Consider the following 18217-nt stretch of genomic DNA (forward strand, 5'->3'; position numbering starts at 1 on the left):
TGCTGAAGATAGGCTACAGAAACTAGGTGAGCAATTGTATTTACCCTATCAAATGCACGATTTTCTAAATCATGTTATACGATTTTGACGTATATGGCGAGTGCAATCAATGCAAACATCATTTTTTTGTACTACAAAGAAACAAGTTTTCAATAGGAGTATTATTTTGAGTGAAAAAATCTGGCGGCCATCTTGGATTTTGACGCCATCTTCTTAAGTTGTAGAATGAGTTTTCACCTTGATAGCACTCAACATGCTACCGTTACACATATTCTTCTTCTTGTTCTTCGTTTTCCTGATGATACGTCCTTACTGGAACAGAGCCAGCCCCTAGCTTTGAAAACAAATTATCAAATATGATTTTTCAACGCTTATTTGCTACCTGAATGATTCTTCTGCATATCTTCGAGTTGAAAATAGCATTATTTCTTTCATTTATTTGGTCTAAAACCATTGATAGAAATGAAAAATTAGTTGAACAGCTGAGATAAGTTAAGAAAAATTGAATCTGATTGTTTTTTAACGGAAGCCTCATAATTTAACACGATGAGCACTGAGATGGTAAGAAATCATTCAATTGCTAAAAACCAAGATGGCGTCGAAATCCAAGATGGCCGCCAGATTTTACAAACTCGAAATAATATACCTGCGTTTCGGCATTACGTCCACATTAACACAAAACCTGCTTCTCATCTTTCAATCTCGCTATTTTTCACATGCATGTTGGGCGGTACTTAAAACGATACTTTATGGCTCAGAAAATCAAGGATGTTTTTTTGCTTCAAAATTTAAATTTCCCTTCTAAATTAATGCACTTTTGTCAATGTTTTACGTTTAAACTACAGATATTACCACAAGACTTATTAATGTCCCGACGCGCAATCTATAAACTTCATTCAATGAACAACAATGCATATGCTAAAAAAAAATGTTTGTTTAATACAATCAATGTTTTTGGACGGTTTTCATTTATTGAATTTATTAATTCATTATTACTGAATTCAAAGATATGTCGAAGAATTATTCTGTTGTCAGAAATCGCATTATAAAAGAAAATTCCTATTTAATAACCTGGATTTAAGACCAATAAAGCTGAGTATCTGGCTCGGTTCCAGTAGGGACGTAAAGTCAGGAAAAATAAAAATGAAATGAAGAAGAGTATACGTAACCTTTTGTTTTTATTAATAACCTCTAATTTCAACATGCTGAGTGCTATCAAGGTGAAAAATTCATTCTTCTACCTAAAATCAAGATGGCGTCAAATCCAAGATGGCCGCCAGATTTTTTCACTCAAAAAAATATTCTTATTCTTCTTCTTCTTCTTTCTGGCGTTACGTCCCAACTGGGACAAAGCCTGCTTCTCAGATTAGTGTTCTCATGAGCACTTCCACAGTTATTAACTGAGAGCTTTCATTGCCGATTGACCATTTTTGCATGTGTACATCGTGTGGCAGGTACGAAGATACTCTATGCCCTGGGAATCGAGAAAATTTCCTTTACGAAAAGATCCTCGACCAGCGGGATTCGAACCCACGACCCTCAGCATGGTCATGCTGAATAGCTGCGCGTTTACCGCTACGGCTATCTGGGCCCCCTTATTCTTATTCTTCACTCGACTCGAATAAAACACCAAAGGTGGAAAACATGTTACTTTGTAATACAAAAAAAGATTTTTGTATTGATTGCACTCGCCATATACGTCAAAATCGTATAACATGATTTAGAAAATCGTGCATTTGATAGGGTAAATACAATTGCTCACCTAGTTTCTGATGGTGATCTCAGAAATCAAAACTAGCTGTGCGCTAATGGTGCAAAAACGATTTTTCTAACAAAATTCAAGATGGCGGCCAAATTCAAAATGGCCGCCAAAATTTTTTCGAGTTCAAATGAAAGCTATATCCTTTCTCTATACGAAGCCACTAAGTTTGCTATGTGTTCCGAGCGAAGTATGAGACATATCCCGTGAAGAAACACCTAAGATTTATCGGGAAATGGGCTTTTTCGCAAACCGTTCAGCCATGCTTTGATAGCGGTTATGACTTAAAAGAAAAAGAGATTAGAAAAATGAGCATATTTCGTCATCTTAGGACTCAATGAAGTGAAGATATTCAAATCTGCATAATATCGAATGACCTTTCATACACTGTTGAATGTGTAATTTTGCCAAAAAAAAAGCAATTTACCATTCAATTTAACTTTTTGAGTCTCATGGATATGTACTGATTCAAAAATGCGCAGACTCCATCAAATATTTTTTCATCACCCCTAGTTTTGAACTCCTGTATATCAGGAAGCTCTGTGATTTATGACAGGTATTACCAACAATTTTGGGGCCTTCGTTAGCCGAGTGGTTAGAGTTCGCGGCTACAAAGCTAAGCCATGCTGAAAGTGTCTGGGTACGATTCCCCCTTGACTTCTCTATGCATAGAGTATAATCGTACCTGCCACACGATAAACGAATGGCAACTTTGGCAAAGAAAGCTCTCGATTATTAACTGTGGAAGTGCTCATAAAAACACTACTAAGCTGAGAAGCAGGCTCTGTCCAAGTGAGGACGTTAATGCCAAGGAGAAAGAAGAACCAACAATCTTAAATCTGATCTTTGAAAACATTAATAACAATTTTACCTGATAAGCATGAGAAACTATTTCACACCACTTCCTGAAAAGAGAGAAGAAAATTAGTTGATTAATATTTGAGCCAAATTACATACATGACTATTGTGAACAATTGAAGATTCGATATACAAAATCGAAACTATATCAGTTGCAAATTTGTACAGGAATATAACGTTCAAGATTCCTTCAATATGCGAACCAATACGCTTTAATCGTAATAATCTACTAAATAGAAACAAAATGATATCATGACTCAAGTCAATTCACTTTCTGATCCCCATAAATAGCACATCATTAGTCCTTAGCTTCCGCAGAACATGTGAGTCTATTTATATGAACAACGACCCCAGTCAGGTCGATGTCTATGCAGAAACGGGACCAAATGTCCCTAATTCACAGTCATTTGTTCTCACCTACAATCTTACTAGACCGTTGGACCGTTGATATCTATTATAAGGTCACCGGGACAACGAGGTGGGCAACATCGTCTCGTCTGCTATCCGAGCATTGTGAAAAAGGTGCCATACGACCCGACGATATCTCTTCTTCTCCACTTCTTCATCAAACCTATCAAAATCGATATGATTTATGATGATATTTGTCGTTTTCGTGCTTTTGTTAACATCTCGTTCCGTGTCTGCTGGTCGGCTGGTATATGGGCTGTGCCACCTTGCGGTGCGGACTTGGTACGTGAGCGGAAATAATCGCTACCTTATACGGTTGGGCCAAAACGGAATTCCGATCCGGATTCGTTTGACGTTTATTGGGCTAATCAGTTCACCCCCTGAGGTGTGTTTTTATGGCAATTTGGCACGTCCAGTCCAGTGATAGAGAGAGGTATGTAAATGTACCGTTTTGATTAGATTTCTTTTTTGTTTGTTCATTTTGAGCAAATGAACTTTACTGGGTGCATTAATAGCTACGTCATAGACTATCGTAATTCATGCCGATAAACCAGGTAAATGAATCGATTACATAGTTACTTTTTTCAGATTAATCCTATCAGTACGAATCACAAGAACATTATATGTTACATATCAGCACCACGCCAATTATTCAAGATATTGTAGTTTCTCCTAAGGAATTTATTTTTGTTCGAAAACAATTTCTAGTTAGACCATCATGTCATAATACTGATGATACGTTATGGAGATAAATGAGATATTCTAGGTTCTTTAAACCAATAAAATTCTCCTTGAGTTCAAATCATTAAAACTATTGGTACACAGACAAGATATAGAATATGATTTGATGTCTTTGATTATATGTAGCCAAATATAGAGGCTGGATCGATATAATTCGTTAGTTTTAAAAGGGGTAAATCGTTACCGAATGTGTAGTGTTATTATATTAAATACAGCTTTTATTATGAAAAGAAACCTGCTGAATTCGTAGTCAATCGAAATTACATTATTGTCGACCAAGACAAAACTCTTACGTAGTAGGACAGCTCGAAAATCGACCGTGTCAAGAATCGGATGACAGATGTCAGTACATTGCCCTAAATGTTAAATCAATGTCACATTCAATGTCCAACCCTTATGTCCCTCCAACCTTGCCACAATGTTCACCGTCCAAAAATATACCCATATAAATGGCCCACTGCTAAAGTTCAAACAGTCACAGCTACCGCACGTTGGCCTCAAATTGTAGTATACAGTAGGTCACAGCTGGACGCAAAACCGAAAGATGATCGCCTCAATTATGGCCATTCAATCTCACATTAGCCGCTACCAAAATGAGCCCCATTCGGCAGCCGAGCCCTCGACAGACTGTCCGGTCACTTCACAGTGGTTCAGATTAAAAAAAAAACATTGCAAAAATTACACATTCCCAATATTTTACTATTTTCGTCCAAGAGATGTGTTCTGAAACATGATTGTGAAGTCGTAGACCACTTCAAAACTATGTTTTTGTCACTTACACTCTTTTGCCTCTAACATGTTCATATGGAAATTGCCAGCTTTCTAAAAACTCTGGACCTCTGCGCTCTGCTGGCTGTTTCGATCGACCCATTAAATCAACCCTCGAAAAACCGTGTCCGTGTAAACGACATGGAACATGTTTCATCAATTAACAACATCGGGCACGCGAAGGCACGTTTTTTGACGGGAGGTGGCATCAGGTCAGTAGACGGATTATGTTGCGTTACTGCTGCTGCCTGGTGATGATCTAGCACCAACTTTCGCGATTCAACCTTCAACCTCTTCTTTCGAGGCGGATAGAGTTCTGACCATTGAAAGTTCGGGTGCGATATCCATCTGTTAAAAAGTCGTAAATCAATGCGAACCTGTCAACGCGCGTCACGTCCTCATTTCGGGGCTGCTGGTTCTCGGTTGGCCGCAGCTTGTCGTAATCCTCCTCTGGGATAATGTTGAAAAGCGTGTCCCGTGTTCATTAGGGGCATCATACTTTTAACTTTATGTGCTGCTCAGAATCTCACAGCTCCGGATTTCGCAACAGAGTGTAAATGTAAGCTGTTGGCGACAGGATTATACTCGACCATTTTCCCAGCAGGGGACCGTGTACGGTATGTTCACGGAAGCCAACTGAATGGAAGGGATTAGATGTAAGCTGTTGAGAAGGATAATCGTTGGGATAATAGACGAAAGTTTGTTGAAGTAATTTTGCGGAAGTCGGTATCTTTTGTGGATGTTGTCCGCTTGAGCATTGATGGATTCAAGTGGCATGCTTTTAATACTGTCGGGTTTCTCCAGAGTGAAGCACATCAAAAGCTTTAAAATTGTCTGAGGATGAGGCTTTTGCTTTATCGTGTAAGATGTACCGAAATGCGATATGTTCACTCGAAAAACTGATTTCCGATAGAACAATACATTTGCAATTTCTTCAATTTTCCGTACAAAATGATCAATTATCAATGAGAACATATTATAGGAAAAGTTTTCTGGGAAAAGGCCCCCACAGGACTCTGGCCCCGGGGCCCCTATATTTGTAAATCCGGCCCTGCCATACATATATGATAAAATCCATCTTATGTGTGACGTCCTGCAAAATTTCCAAATTCGGTTCAGCCCATAGATAACTGGGATCTAGCCTACCAACCAAAGTTGGCCCTTATTTTCCGAACATGTGAAATGTAATAAGTTCGTCATTGTTAAGGGCTCGTTTTTTTTTTTTTTTTTTTTTTTTTTTTTTTTTTTTTTTTTTATATTTACAACATGTTTACAAACTTAACCTAAGGATGCATACACCGTATTGTATTTTAACTACAATTACCTTTATAGCACTTCATTAACAAAAGTTAAGAAATTTACCAAATTGTTTGTCAAATAACTTTTTGTTGTTCCATCGAGCATCTCTAATAAGCTTTTTGAAGCTATATAAACAACTATTCTTGTGGTATTTCATGTTATACATTATCATCTCTGAAACTAACCATAATGCACTTTTTGCTTTGGAATCTTTAACGTTGATGCTTTTGTAAATTATTTCTTCAGCTGATTTCATTCTGATTTTTAATTTTGTTCTAATTATATCTGTTACCCAATCATAAACAATTTTCGAATTTTTACACTGCTTTATCCTGTGGATATTTGAATCATGTTTATCACAAATTTCACATAAACAATTACTTACATTAGCAAAATTATGGTTGAACATTTTAATCCTATTCGGGTACACATCATTAAAAACTTCAAACAATACAGATCTAGCTTGTGAAGACACGAATTTAGCAGAAATGTTTTCCCAAATAATTTCCCATGGCACATCTGGAAATTTGTTTGTTATTTTAACTTCGATAGTCTTTTTAGCGATTAAGTAATTGTATATCTGCTTGTTAGTAACAATATGATCCATACTGCTTATCGTTTTAGCTACCTCAAATAACTTTTTTGTATTGATTGTGGAGTTTTTACAATTATTGATTTTTAACAAAGGATGATCGATCTTACGACCATTACTAAAAAGCAAATTCCTGATAAAAAGCGATTGACACTGTGATTCTGGATCGATTAGAGCCAAACCACCTCGACTATTATCTAAGTAAAGTTGATCTCTTTGAACTCTGAACATTTTATGATGACTCCACAAGAATTCACCAGTTATCTTTTTTATTTCTGCCAAGTGCATGTTATTCGGAGGGACTACCTGAGAAACATACCAAAGCTTTGCTAATACAAATGTGTTCAGCACAGTCACTTTTTCTATAAGATTCATTCTTCGTGATGAGAACATATGTACGGAATGCTTTAAAGCGTTAATTAATTTTTTGAAATTACTATTCACTATTTCTTTCCAACATGTCGACACAAGTAGTCCTAAAATTTTTATCTCATTTTTTTCGGAAACTTTTTGAGGGCCTATTGTACAGTTATTGAATCTGATGAAATTTGACTTTTTAAAATTCAACTTGATTCCAAAGCTTAACGAATAATCATCGATAATTTTAAAAACTAGATCAAACTCCTCATCATTTCTAATAATAATTGTAATGTCATCCACAAATGCTCTTATTTAAAAAAATCTATTATCTATTAGTATTCCTCTTACTCCAGCGTAAATTTGTCTTATTAAAGCCTCGATGTACAGAACAAACAACGTCATGGACAGCGGACACCCTTGTCTAACAGATCTTTTAATCTGAAAACTATTTGTTAGACTGCCTTTCACTAAAACTCGAGATGTTGCATCAGCATATAATCTTTGTATCATCGTTATAATCGTACGTGGTAAACCAAATCTTTCAAGTACCTCCCATAAACGTTTATGGTCGACAACATCAAATGCTTTTTCTAAATCTACAGACAATAACGCAAATTTCATACTTTTTGACTGCTGAGCCTTGAGGACAAGTGTTCTCGTAATATCCAGATTATCTATACATGATTTACCAGGCACAACAGCTGCCTGACCTTCATCAATTATTTCACCGATTTTACTCGAAATACGATTTGCAATTAACTTAGTAAGCAGTTTATAATCAGTGTTTAATAAGCTTATTGGTCTAAAGTTGGATAACTCTTTAGCTCTTCCATTCTTCGGGATTAACGTAATTACACCATCAGCAAAGTTCTCAATTGGAACAAGTGAATTGTCCAAAAAACCGTTGAACAACTTCAGAAGATCATCTTTTAACAAGTCGAAATGTGTTAGGTAGAATTCGTAAGTTATTCCGTCAGGTCCCGGGGATTTCTTCTGTTTTGCATAGTTAATGGTCGCTCGAAGTTCGTCCTCATTGAACGGACGTACAAAATCCTCTTGCGCTACTGCACTAAACACTTTATTGATGTGGTCTAATGCCGCACATCGAGATTCACTAGGCGTATTTTCGCTAAAAATTGTGCGATAGTGTTCACTTACCATACCTTTTAATTCCCTGATATTAGTAACCGGACCGTTCTCTCCCTCGAGAGTCCAGTTGGCTGGATTTTCCTTCCTTTTGATCATTTTAGCAACATGGTATAGTCCTATCTTTTCATTTTCCAGTAAGGAGCTCGGTTGGAAACGGCTAGCATAGCCTTTCATCCTGTCTACTTCCACTTCCAGAATTTTTGATTTAGCCACACTGATCTCGTTTTGTACGTTTTCCCCTTTTGACTGTTTTTCACATAAATCACTCAGCTTTTTACTCCAAATATCTTTCTTTCTTCTATTTGCATCATTGAATTCGAAGGCTTTCCGTTTATAAAACTGCTTAACCTTACGTTTAACATCATATGACCACCATTCACTGAAACTCTCTGCATATTTCTTCCTTTTCTTAATGTCTTCATATTCTTTTCGAAACTCTTCTTTAATCGAGGTCTCATTCAGTAAAAAGTCATTTATTTTCCAGTAACTGCCACCCGAAAAAGGCGCTCGCTGATCTGCTTCAATTCGATAATCCACTACTAGCGCATGATGATCGGAGAAGGCAATAGGCTTCGCTACGCATCGACTAACACTTCCAATAAAACTTTTTGACACATATATCCGATCCAGTCTCGAAGCTGAATCTCCACGGTAGAACGTATACTCTCTTTTTGCTCCTTTGATCGCGATCGCCACATCACGGAGATCAAGAAGTTCCACTGCCGACTTTAGACCGCTCGAAAAATTGTACATTTTTCCTTTACAGTCTTTCTCTTCTAACACACAATTAAAATCACCCGCTAATACATTGCTGATAACTCTTGACTTATTGAAGTGCACCGCAATGGTATCGGTAAACAGCTCATCTCGTTCGGCTCTGTATTGAGAACCTGAGTGCCCGTACACGTTGACAAAGTTCAAACCGTCTACTACCACCGATATAACTCTTCCACCGGGGTCCATTAGAAGGTCACTGTATTGCAAGGTACTTCTAACTAAAATCGCCGTACCTTTGTTTGTATCACCGATGTTTACAAATGCTTCATGACTCTGAATAAAGGAGAAATCCTCGAACTGAACCTCCTGTAGGAGCGCTACATCAACATCATTTTGAATTAGAAAATCTTTCAACAGCATTTTTTTCGCTTGTACCACCATCGCATTTATGTTGATTGTGGCAACTTTCCGCACAAAATTCATCATACACGACCAATTTCTCAAACTACCCACGATCAGAGACACGTGTTGCAATGAAACATAACCTCAATCACCTTTACACCTATTTGCTGGAACTACGATTGCCTTTACGCTGTGACAACGGCACACTCGCAATCGTTTCGAGTGGAGTCATCGACTTCTTCGCAGTACGTGATGATTTCCGATTTCCATGAGCCTTGGTGAATGCTGTTGCACCGTCCTCGTCAGCTTCACCGGCGGATCCTCCGGTGGAATGTTGCCTCTTCACACCAGATTTAACGACATCGTCCGCATCCGTTTCCGATTCCATCTCAATGTTCTCAACAGAAGCACACCGTTCGACACTGGTTTCTCGTGCCGGACTTTTATTTCGCTCAGACACCAGCGTGACCATTTTTGGCACCAACTTTTCTTCCGCCACTTTAGGCTTGGCACCAGTTAAAACTCCTGAATAGCTTGGAGTAGATGCTACTGACACTTTTTCACAATCACTTTCACCTGGAAGTGCTGGGGAAGATACACTCGATTCCCCAAGCACGTGGTTTACTGGTACCGATTTTACTCCTCTGCTGTTCTCTCTTTGAGGGCAATCGGCTTTCAAATGGCCCTCCTCTCTGCAGAGGAAGCATTTCTGCTTTAACCCTTCATAAAAAATACGGCCCTTCCTGTTCAGGAAGTACAACGATGCTGGAACCACCTTCTTAATGTCAAGATACACTCCACGCACTCCCGTAAACATATTTAGCCCCAAATCCGCCGGAAACTTTTCTCTTATCATTCTCTTAACAACTCCGTATCTACCCAACACAGCAGCGATTTCCGAATCCGGCACCTCCGGCGGCAAATCGAAGATACGTACGTATTTCGTACAGCATCCGGCCACTGTCGTTTTCACTTCCACTTTTTCACCATTCGAGTACCGAAAGAAAACGATTTCTGGAATTTGGGATTGGGCTTCTTTCATGTCATCGAGTGACTTGAACTTCACACAGACGCATCGTTCTTCCGCTAACTTGTAACTCTGCGCTCTGCTGGCTGTTTCGATCGACCCATTAAATCAACCCTCGAAAAACCGTGTCCGTGTAAACGACATGGAACATGTTTCATCAATTAACAACATCGGGCACGCGAAGGCACGTTTTTTGACGGGAGGTGGCATCAGGTCAGTAGACGGATTATGTTGCGTTACTGCTGCTGCCTGGTGATGATCTAGCACCAACTTTCGCGATTCAACCTTCAACCTCTTCTTTCGAGGCGGATAGAGTTCTGACCATTGAAAGTTCGGGTGCGATATCCATCTGTTAAAAAGTCGTAAATCAATGCGAACCTGTCAACGCGCGTCACGTCCTCATTTCGGGGCTGCTGGTTCTCGGTTGGCCGCAGCTTGTCGTAATCCTCCTCTGGGATAATGTTGAAAAGCGTGTCCCGTGTTCATTAGGGGCATCATACTTTTAACTTTATGTGCTGCTCAGAATCTCACAGCTCCGGATTTCGCAACAGAGTGTAAATGTAAGCTGTTGGCGACAGGATTATACTCGACCATTTTCCCAGCAGGGGACCGTGTACGGTATGTTCACGGAAGCCAACTGAATGGAAGGGATTAGATGTAAGCTGTTGAGAAGGATAATCGTTGGGATAATAGACGAAAGTTTGTTGAAGTAATTTTGCGGAAGTCGGTATCTTTTGTGGATGTTGTCCGCTTGAGCATTGATGGATTCAAGTGGCATGCTTTTAATACTGTCGGGTTTCTCCAGAGTGAAGCACATCAAAAGCTTTAAAATTGTCTGAGGATGAGGCTTTTGCTTTATCGTGTAAGATGTACCGAAATGCGATATGTTCACTCGAAAAACTGATTTCCGATAGAACAATACATTTGCAATTTCTTCAATTTTCCGTACAAAATGATCAATTATCAATGAGAACATATTATAGGAAAAGTTTTCTGGGAAAAGGCCCCCACAGGACTCTGGCCCCGGGGCCCCTATATTTGTAAATCCGGCCCTGCCATACATATATGATAAAATCCATCTTATGTGTGACGTCCTGCAAAATTTCCAAATTCGGTTCAGCCCATAGATAACTGGGATCTAGCCTACCAACCAAAGTTGGCCCTTATTTTCCGAACATGTGAAATGTAATAAGTTCGTCATTGTTAAGGGCTCGTTTTTTTTTTTTTTTTTTTTTTTTTTTTTTTTTTTTTTTTTTTTTTTTTTTTTTTTTTTTATATTTACAACATGTTTACAAACTTAACCTAAGGATGCATACACCGTATTGTATTTTAACTACAATTACCTTTATAGCACTTCATTAACAAAAGTTAAGAAATTTACCAAATTGTTTGTCAAATAACTTTTTGTTGTTCCATCGAGCATCTCTAATAAGCTTTTTGAAGCTATATAAACAACTATTCTTGTGGTATTTCATGTTATACATTATCATCTCTGAAACTAACCATAATGCACTTTTTGCTTTGGAATCTTTAACGTTGATGCTTTTGTAAATTATTTCTTCAGCTGATTTCATTCTGATTTTTAATTTTGTTCTAATTATATCTGTTACCCAATCATAAACAATTTTCGAATTTTTACACTGCTTTATCCTGTGGATATTTGAATCATGTTTATCACAAATTTCACATAAACAATTACTTACATTAGCAAAATTATGGTTGAACATTTTAATCCTATTCGGGTACACATCATTAAAAACTTCAAACAATACAGATCTAGCTTGTGAAGACACGAATTTAGCAGAAATGTTTTCCCAAATAATTTCCCATGGCACATCTGGAAATTTGTTTGTTATTTTAACTTCGATAGTCTTTTTAGCGATTAAGTAATTGTATATCTGCTTGTTAGTAACAATATGATCCATACTGCTTATCGTTTTAGCTACCTCAAATAACTTTTTTGTATTGATTGTGGAGTTTTTACAATTATTGATTTTTAACAAAGGATGATCGATCTTACGACCATTACTAAAAAGCAAATTCCTGATAAAAAGCGATTGACACTGTGATTCTGGATCGATTAGAGCCAAACCACCTCGACTATTATCTAAGTAAAGTTGATCTCTTTGAACTCTGAACATTTTATGATGACTCCACAAGAATTCACCAGTTATCTTTTTTATTTCTGCCAAGTGCATGTTATTCGGAGGGACTACCTGAGAAACATACCAAAGCTTTGCTAATACAAATGTGTTCAGCACAGTCACTTTTTCTATAAGATTCATTCTTCGTGATGAGAACATATGTACGGAATGCTTTAAAGCGTTAATTAATTTTTTGAAATTACTATTCACTATTTCTTTCCAACATGTCGACACAAGTAGTCCTAAAATTTTTATCTCATTTTTTTCGGAAACTTTTTGAGGGCCTATTGTACAGTTATTGAATCTGATGAAATTTGACTTTTTAAAATTCAACTTGATTCCAAAGCTTAACGAATAATCATCGATAATTTTAAAAACTAGATCAAACTCCTCATCATTTCTAATAATAATTGTAATGTCATCCGCAAATGCTCTTATTTAAAAAAATCTATTATCTATTAGTATTCCTCTTACTCCAGCGTAAATTTGTCTTATTAAAGCCTCGATGTACAGAACAAACAACGTCATGGACAGCGGACACCCTTGTCTAACAGATCTTTTAATCTGAAAACTATTTGTTAGACTGCCTTTCACTAAAACTCGAGATGTTGCATCAGCATATAATCTTTGTATCATCGTTATAATCGTACGTGGTAAACCAAATCTTTCAAGTACCTCCCATAAACGTTTATGGTCGACAACATCAAATGCTTTTTCTAAATCTACAGACAATAACGCAAATTTCATACTTTTTGACTGCTGAGCCTTGAGGACAAGTGTTCTCGTAATATCCAGATTATCTATACATGATTTACCAGGCACAACAGCTGCCTGACCTTCATCAATTATTTCACCGATTTTACTCGAAATACGATTTGCAATTAACTTAGTAAGCAGTTTATAATCAGTGTTTAATAAGCTTATTGGTCTAAAGTTGGATAACTCTTTAGCTCTTCCATTCTTCGGGATTAACGTAATTACACCATCAGCAAAGTTCTCAATTGGAACAAGTGAATTGTCCAAAAAACCGTTGAACAACTTCAGAAGATCATCTTTTAACAAGTCGAAATGTGTTAGGTAGAATTCGTAAGTTATTCCGTCAGGTCCCGGGGATTTCTTCTGTTTTGCATAGTTAATGGTCGCTCGAAGTTCGTCCTCATTGAACGGACGTACAAAATCCTCTTGCGCTACTGCACTAAACACTTTATTGATGTGGTCTAATGCCGCACATCGAGATTCACTAGGCGTATTTTCGCTAAAAATTGTGCGATAGTGTTCACTTACCATACCTTTTAATTCCCTGATATTAGTAACCGGACCGTTCTCTCCCTCGAGAGTCCAGTTGGCTGGATTTTCCTTCCTTTTGATCATTTTAGCAACATGGTATAGTCCTATCTTTTCATTTTCCAGTAAGGAGCTCGGTTGGAAACGGCTAGCATAGCCTTTCATCCTGTCTACTTCCACATCCAGAATTTTTGATTTAGCCACACTGATCTCGTTTTGTACGTTTTCCCCTTTTGACTGTTTTTCACATAAATCACTCAGCTTTTTACTCCAAATATCTTTCTTTCTTCTATTTGCATCATTGAATTCGAAGGCTTTCCGTTTATAAAACTGCTTAACCTTACGTTTAACATCATATGACCACCATTCACTGAAACTCTCTGCATATTTCTTCCTTTTCTTAATGTCTTCATATTCTTTTCGAAACTCTTCTTTAATCGAGGTCTCATTCAGTAAAAAGTCATTTATTTTCCAGTAACTGCCACCCGAAAAAGGCGCTCGCTGATCTGCTTCAATTCGATAATCCACTACTAGCGCATGATGATCGGAGAAGGCAATAGGCTTCGCTACGCATCGACTAACACTTCCAATAAAACTTTTTGACACATATATCCGATCCAGTCTCGAAGCTGAATCTCCACGGTAGAACGTATACTCTCTTTTTGCTCCTTTGATCGCGATCGCCACATCACGGAGATCAAGAAGTTCCACTGCCGACTTTAGACCGCTCGAAAAATTGTACATTTTTCCTTTACAGTCTTTCTCTTCTAACACACAATTAAAATCACCCGCTAATACATTGCTGATAACTCTTGACTTATTGAAGTGCACCGCAATGGTATCGGTAAACAGCTCATCTCGTTCGGCTCTGTATTGAGAACCTGAGTGCCCGTACACGTTGACAAAGTTCAAACCGTCTACTACCACCGATATAACTCTTCCACCGGGGTCCATTAGAAGGTCACTGTATTGCAAGGTACTTCTAACTAAAATCGCCGTACCTTTGTTTGTATCACCGATGTTTACAAATGCTTCATGACTCTGAATAAAGGAGAAATCCTCGAACTGAACCTCCTGTAGGAGCGCTACATCAACATCATTTTGAATTAGAAAATCTTTCAACAGCATTTTTTTCGCTTGTACCACCATCGCATTTATGTTGATTGTGGCAACTTTCCGCACAAAATTCATCATACACGACCAATTTCTCAAACTACCCACGATCAGAGACACGTGTTGCAATGAAACATAACCTCAATCACCTTTACACCTATTTGCTGGAACTACGATTGCCTTTACGCTGTGACAACGGCACACTCGCAATCGTTTCGAGTGGAGTCATCGACTTCTTCGCAGTACGTGATGATTTCCGATTTCCATGAGCCTTGGTGAATGCTGTTGCACCGTCCTCGTCAGCTTCACCGGCGGATCCTCCGGTGGAATGTTGCCTCTTCACACCAGATTTAACGACATCGTCCGCATCCGTTTCCGATTCCATCTCAATGTTCTCAACAGAAGCACACCGTTCGACACTGGTTTCTCGTGCCGGACTTTTATTTCGCTCAGACACCAGCGTGACCATTTTTGGCACCAACTTTTCTTCCGCCACTTTAGGCTTGGCACCAGTTAAAACTCCTGAATAGCTTGGAGTAGATGCTACTGACACTTTTTCACAATCACTTTCACCTGGAAGTGCTGGGGAAGATACACTCGATTCCCCAAGCACGTGGTTTACTGGTACCGATTTTACTCCTCTGCTGTTCTCTCTTTGAGGGCAATCGGCTTTCAAATGGCCCTCCTCTCTGCAGAGGAAGCATTTCTGCTTTAACCCTTCATAAAAAATACGGCCCTTCCTGTTCAGGAAGTACAACGATGCTGGAACCACCTTCTTAATGTCAAGATACACTCCACGCACTCCCGTAAACATATTTAGCCCCAAATCCGCCGGAAACTTTTCTCTTATCATTCTCTTAACAACTCCGTATCTACCCAACACAGCAGCGATTTCCGAATCCGGCACCTCCGGCGGCAAATCGAAGATACGTACGTATTTCGTACAGCATCCGGCCACTGTCGTTTTCACTTCCACTTTTTCACCATTCGAGTACCGAAAGAAAACGATTTCTGGAATTTGGGATTGGGCTTCTTTCATGTCATCGAGTGACTTGAACTTCACACAGACGCATCGTTCTTCCGCTAACTTGTAACTTGTCTCCATCGAATCGAGATCCGCGTCAAGATTCTTAACAAATCGCGCTATATCCACCAGCGTGGGTGCTGGTGCTCCCGGCGGGAACCGGAACGCTAGGGTGTTTTTCACTAACCCGTCTTCCATTGTTAATATACGACCGACGAAACGAAAAAAGAATACAGCAGCCACGTGACTGCGCAACGTTAAATTTCAATAGGGTACAATGCGTTCGAGAGATAGAATAAACACATCCACGCACCACGAAGTCTGATAGTCAACTGGTTTTGGTAAGAAAAAATCATGTTAAAATTTGAAGTCCCTACTTGGACGCTAAGTGGTCTAGTGCACGCTACATGGATATAAAAAGCCACTAGTTACACATTCTTCTGTGCACGTTGATAGTCATTATAAAAGTTTATTTCCTTTGTAATTATGAATGTTATATCAACTAGCTTAGTTCAATAGATTTTCATTGTAGTAGGGTAAATGTTGACAATAAAAGAAAAAGAGGTTATTTTTACCCGATTTGACAAATTGACCAGAACTAAGTAACTAAAATAATATTTTATACTATGTGCATCTTTATAACAGTGCACGTTGACATAAAATAAACAACTACGAAAAAAAAACAAACTTCTATGCTCACTATCAATGCGTGCAGGGTAGCTTGTTACTAGTGGATTTTCGTACTCACAAAGCATACACTAGAGCAGCGAGCTCAATTCGCACACGGGGGTCAACTACACCTGATACCTTTAAGGCCTTTGGGGATCACTCAGCGTCCACATAGTGATTTCAATTTTTTTCCTGATTTTTTTCTTACCAAAACGAGCACTTTATAATGACGAACTTATAACATTTCACATTTTCGAAAAATAAGGGCCAACTTTGGTTGGTAGGCTAGATCTCAGTTATCTATGGGCTGAACCGAATTTGAAAATTTTCAGGACGTCACACATAAGATGGATTTTATCATATATGCATGGCAGGGCCGGATTTACAAATATAGGGGCCACGGGGCCAGAGTCCTGTGGGGGCCTTTTCCCAGAAAACTTTTCCTATAATATGTTCTCATTGATAATTTCCTGTATAAATTTCATGATTAAGACTACACGGGAAGTCATCGTAATCATCCTATCCATTTGAAGAAGCAAATCTTAAGTACCGTAATCCGGGGGCAAATTGATCACTATTTTATAACTTATTGTTGTGTTATCCTTAGGAATTCAAATATCGTCAAATAAATTTTGACAAAATCAGTACTCCATTGATCTTTATCAGTTTGTGTGATCGACTTTTCATGAAATATTATTCAACATATCATAAATGTAGTTTTAATATCAGAATATTAAAATGACACACTGGGGTGAAATTGATCACTATATAACAAAGCTGGTTTAAGAATGAAAAATTTCCTTATCTACTAAATTTGGGTCTCCTGAATCTGAAAATGATGACAAAATTCTTACAACTCGAATATTTGATCATTTTATTGCAAAATTAAACTTTGAAAATCTGCCTAATATGCCTAAATGTAGGCAATTTCCCTTGAAATAAGCACATTATTTGAGAATAAACGGTTTTATGAGCAAACAACTATACTTGCTGTGCTGTCACTCAAAAATGAGTTCAGTAGTTCATGCTTAAGCTTACATAACATTTTAAACACTCAAAGTTGACATGTAGCTATAGCACCAGTGGATTGTTCAGCACCGACATTTCCCTCTGTATTGCTTACACCTTCAAAAAATGTGAATATTTCTTTGCAAAACTGACCCTAATAAAAATGAAATAGTTCAAAATCATCATTAGACATCTATAAACTATAAAACATGGAATGTCTGTGCTGCCAGCGAACCTTTCAGCATCCTTGGGAGGAAATGTATTTTGGTACCGACCTGATCAAATTCACCCCAGTGATCAATTTGCCCCCAGATTACGGTACCATCGAAATATTGAAGTGGAAATGTATTTTCAGCCTCATCGATTTACTAAACTATAGAATTGCTTCTGCAAAGTTTTGATGATAATTGGTGAAATCAGATAAAAAATAGGGAAAATCACACGGAAATCCCGTGTTGTTTTAATGTTTTCGAAAAGGTTCTAATTACCAGAAGTAAGTTTTGAACTGCTTTGAACCTTACATAAGCGCTAGTAGAGATCAATGGGTTCACCCAAGTAACAACAGTAGCTGAATAATAGTTTATTGAACTTAAATACGCTTAACAGTGATTTATTCAACTCTTATTCAGCAAAAATGTTTGTTGGGCACTAAACCCCCCTTAAAAAAACGGTTTTGAAGTTTAAGCAAAGTTTTACTCAGTACAAATTCCATGGGAGCCAAAAAAAACAAGCCAATATTCTACTGCCGTTATACGCATAATTGTCCCATATTACTTTTTGTGCATTTTGACTTTTTGTCATTAAACAGTTTATTTTTACGTATAGTTTTATAAAACACTTACAAAAAATTAACTTTGTTCGGAAACTCCATGAAAAACAAGCCAAGTCAATTTGT

General features: G+C 38.0%; 1 protein-coding gene across 3 annotated transcripts in view; it reads right to left on the reverse strand.

The window, feature by feature from the left end:
* Positions 1 to 18217, reverse strand: part of LOC5564562 — a 328377-nt gene that overhangs the window by 205411 nt on the left and 104749 nt on the right. For 2 of the 3 annotated variants that reach the window (XM_001648834.2, XM_021846965.1), the window contains one exon: positions 2631 to 2664. The exons of the other annotated variant lie outside the window; for it this stretch is intronic. The gene's annotated coding sequence lies outside the window, so the exon portion shown is untranslated. The remainder of the gene's footprint in view (positions 1 to 2630; positions 2665 to 18217) is intronic. 3 annotated transcript variants of the gene reach the window in all.

Source organism: Aedes aegypti, chromosome 2 (genome assembly GCF_002204515.2).
Source record: "Aedes aegypti strain LVP_AGWG chromosome 2, AaegL5.0 Primary Assembly, whole genome shotgun sequence".
Taxonomy (NCBI): Eukaryota; Metazoa; Arthropoda; class Insecta; order Diptera; family Culicidae; genus Aedes; species Aedes aegypti.